The sequence below is a fragment of the Gastrolobium bilobum genome, unplaced genomic scaffold (assembly GCF_033153095.1).
Source record: "Gastrolobium bilobum isolate Gb01-03AN ecotype WA unplaced genomic scaffold, APGP_CSIRO_Gbil_v1 utg274839, whole genome shotgun sequence".
Classification (NCBI taxonomy): domain Eukaryota; kingdom Viridiplantae; phylum Streptophyta; class Magnoliopsida; order Fabales; family Fabaceae; genus Gastrolobium; species Gastrolobium bilobum.
In genome coordinates this window covers 1-4,084 of record NW_026897973.1, presented here as the reverse complement: position 1 = coordinate 4,084, position 4,084 = coordinate 1, and the positions used below count along the sequence as shown (strand labels likewise).

At 38.5% G+C, this 4,084-nt stretch overlaps 1 long non-coding RNA gene across 1 annotated transcript; it reads right to left on the bottom strand.

Annotated features, from left to right (window-relative positions):
* Positions 1-850: 850 nt before the first annotated feature.
* LOC133311885 (uncharacterized) lies at positions 851-3,526 on the bottom strand. The gene is made up of 3 exons (XR_009751605.1): positions 3,254-3,526; positions 2,247-2,335; positions 851-1,133 (listed from the first exon to the last, which is right to left on the bottom strand). It is a non-coding gene; the product is annotated as an uncharacterized LOC133311885 (long non-coding RNA).
* Positions 3,527-4,084: the final 558 nt, after the last annotated feature.

The following is a 4,084-nucleotide window of genomic DNA, read 5'->3' as shown; positions in this document are numbered from 1 at the left end:
TTCTTCTCTTCATCAAGCTTTCTGCAAAACTGCCAAGTTGATGATCTTAGATGCACTGGGTCCACCTATACGTGGCAAGGGCAAAAATGGACGTACTTGGATCGAGTATATAAGAAGCTAGATAGGGTATTTGTTAATATGCCATGAAGAATATGCTTTAAAGAGGCTAAAGTGCACTTCCTTCCTAGAGTGGAATCAGACCAGTATCCCCTACTTGTGAAACTAGATGCAGTAAAGAATCAATGGCAAGATAGGCCATTTAGATTCCTTGCAGCTTGGCTTGACCATCTAGATTTGTAGATCTTATGAATGAAAGATGAGACTCAGAGGTGGACATTACTCAAATGTTAAGATTGGCAAAGGATCAACACATGGCAAGATTCAGCCACTTTGCACACCCTTGTTCCATGCGCTAATATTGGGCTGAAAGCAATCTGAATGCTTGTGACATTAGGCAATCTCAATCAGCCTTTTTAACATGCAACCAATTAGAAAATTGTGGTCAGCTTGCATGTGTTTTAATTGGGCAGAAATCTCACACCCATTTTGTAACATCCCCGTCTCGAGCCGGTTCAATTAACATACATATGATACAAACAGAAACAGCGGAAGACTTAACTTACGAAAATACGAACTAACTTTTTCTTTTCCTTTAATCTTTTTTCACATGACATATCACATTGCATACTTCTTCTAATTTAATTCTTATTTTACGGAGACGAAAATCGGACAGAGTAACCTCTGTAAATCGGACAACTGGGGATTTTCCAATCCCACACTCAAGAGTTCCTGATAGACAGTTTAAACAATATATATTTCTAGAAGTACCAGTCATGCAAATATACTCAGATACCCATCTATGGGCGCATGCTGAACTTGGCTCCGTGCCACAAATCTAATAGCATGCAATCCAATACATAACATAACTGAATACTACATAGTCATATCATCATGCCTGAATACATAAATGTACATGTATCGAATATGAACACTATGCAACAATACATCTTTTCCAAAAATACGTCTAAAACAAATAGTAGCATCCGACCACCCAGAACTCCACATCCTCATACTAGTACCTCTAGCCACGGTTAGTGTCCTTGTCCCATGAGGCTCTTCAATTAACTGTGTTCCTGAAATCATATCCCCAAACGGGGTTAGAGACGAATCTCTAGTAAACTCCAGGTTTATGGAAAACCCTCCATACCCTGGGCTCACTTCCTGCATGACAGTCAGATACATAATATACAAAGCATCATATAAGCAATTATCATAACTGAACAAAGCATATATACATATCTTATCAAAGACAAACGCAGTCATTCCCAAGGGATGACCCCAAGCGAAAATCAACACACGTAACAAATATCTTTTACAAAAATCATCACAATACTCACATCAGAACAAAACGTGTTATATCAAAGATGTACGCAATCGTTCCCAAGGGATGACCCCAAGCGAAAATCAACGTACGTAACAAATATCATTTACAAAATCATCATACATATCCCATAAAACATGTCATAAAATCAAATATCATAACTAAACAAAACATATACACATATCTTATCAGAATCGTACGCAGATATTCCCAAGGAAGGACCCCAAGCGGAAATCAACGCACGTGTTCCCAAGGGAGGACCCCAAGCGGAACCAGAACATATCAGAGGCGTACGCAGTCATTCCCAAGGGAGGACCCCAAGCGGAAATCAACGCACGTGTTCCCGAGGGAGGACCCCAAAGCGGAACCAGAACATATCAGAGGCGTACGCAGTCATTCCCAAGGGAGGACCCCAAGCGGAAATCAACGCACGTGTTCCCGAGGGAGGACCCCAAAGCGGAACCAGAACATATCAGAGGCGTACGCAGTCATTCCCAAGGGAGGACCCCAAGCGGAAATCAACGCACGTGTTCCCGAGGGAGGACCCCAAAGCGGAACCAGAACATATCAGAGGCGTACACCATCAGTCCCGAGGGAGGACCCCAAAGCGAACATCCGGGTACTATACAATCAATGGCCAGATATTGTTACAGAAATCATATTACAGAAGTCATATCATAACAAAACATATCATATTAACACATATCAAAGTAAATACATCAAAACAAAACATATCATATTATCATATAGCTCTATATGAATGCATCTATATCATATATCTCATACATATCATACAACCTGACCACAGTCCGTACACTATGGCGGAACACAAAGTAGGAGCGAACCCCATAAACATAGAGCTTACCTCTTTGAGCTTTACAATCTGCTTACTTGAAGAACAAGCTACTTATCATACTCCACGAGAATCCAAACGTTCACAGTCCCTAGGTACACCTAGAGAAGGAATTCAACATAAAACTCAATAAAATGATATAATGCCATGTAAATATACAAGACACACACTTTATTGTTTATTTTCTTTTTACTTAATCATATTAAGTCATGAGTGGGTGGTTCTTTGTTCAACAAATCCCCACAAAATTCCATATATTGACTTAGTCTTAGGATAGTCCCAAAAGGCCTTTAGAACACTCATTACTCCTCTTAGCACCTAAAAGCCTATTTTTCCCAATTTAAGGCCGAATGCCCATTACAAAGGAGCTATAAGATTTCTCTTTGTCTAGTGCCTAAACCCAAGCTTAGCCACCTATATAAATTATTTTACGCATATAAGTATCCTCACTTTGCGAAACAATATCTCCGAACATATACCTCATTTGAAAATGGCCAAAACTCATTTTAAGGCCATACAAAGGAGCTACCTTATTTTCTTTTTTATTTCACCAAAGCGAAGGTCCATACACCTTAGAATATCATTCCACGCATAAAAGTATGCTCGCTTTGTAAAACAGTAACTCATAGCACATACTTCCTTTGAAAATGGCTAAGAGGCACATAAAGGAAATCATGCCAACTTCATGATTTCAATGCTTTACTCCATCAAATTCAAGCTTATCACACACCTCTAATCCAAGATTCGTTAATTGATATATACGACACTGTTCATCTCTACAATACTATTCATGTATGCGTTACTATTCACGTATACGACACTATTCAAAAATACGGTATTTTTAATTTTCCAAAATACATTTTCACCGTTAAAATTCTCATCTAAACACTTTTCTCAACATGAGCTAAACCTGAATTAAGCTCTAACATGCTCAATCAATCCAAATTTTTAAAATGAAAACCTATATTCAATCTTTCTCAAAACTCCAAGAAAACAAAGATTTCTTAACATGAACTTACCTAGAATGAAGGGAGAAGCTTGCTTCAAGCTCCCATGGCTTCAAGCTCCATCAAAACCCATATTTTCCATGAAATTCGAATTCTTTGGGGGAGAAGATCTCTCTCTACAGTGAACCCCACTCAGAAATACTGGTACCAATAGATTCCTCTCGAAATTTTTCACAGGTTTGGCTTTGGAACGGAGTGATTTGGAGGTCTCTAGCTCAAGTTATGAATTTTGGAAGAATTTTAATCAAAATCTCCATTTTCATTTTCTTTCCTTCGTTCTCTCTGTCTCGCGTCCGTAAAGAGAAGGGAACAGTGACTCCCTTGAGTCACTTATATAAATTCATTATACTAGCGGGTATAAGCTCATCTATCTACACACCTCCATTCATTACCAAACTTTAACCAATACTTTATTTCTTTTTCTTTGTAATTATCCTTCAATATTAAATCCATAATAAATGTGAGGGTCATTATATTCACCCCACCTTTTAAGGATTTTGTCCCCAAAATCACACATATAACATAACACATACCTGACGTCAAACTCAGGATAACGCTGGAGAATATCATTCTCTCGCTCTCAAGTAGCATCCTCAGAAGTCAAACTTTCCCATTGTATCTTAACCCATTGTATCTTAACCATAAGAATAACCATGTTCCTCAATACTTTCTCATCGCGAACCAGAACTTTCAGTGGTCCCACAACAAACTTCAAATCTTACTTTACCTCATTATTGTCGTGTTGAACAATGTGGGACACATCAGATACATCTCTACAAAGTTGACTGATGCGAAAAACATCATGCAAATTAGACAAATGTGGAGGTAAGGCAAGCTGATACG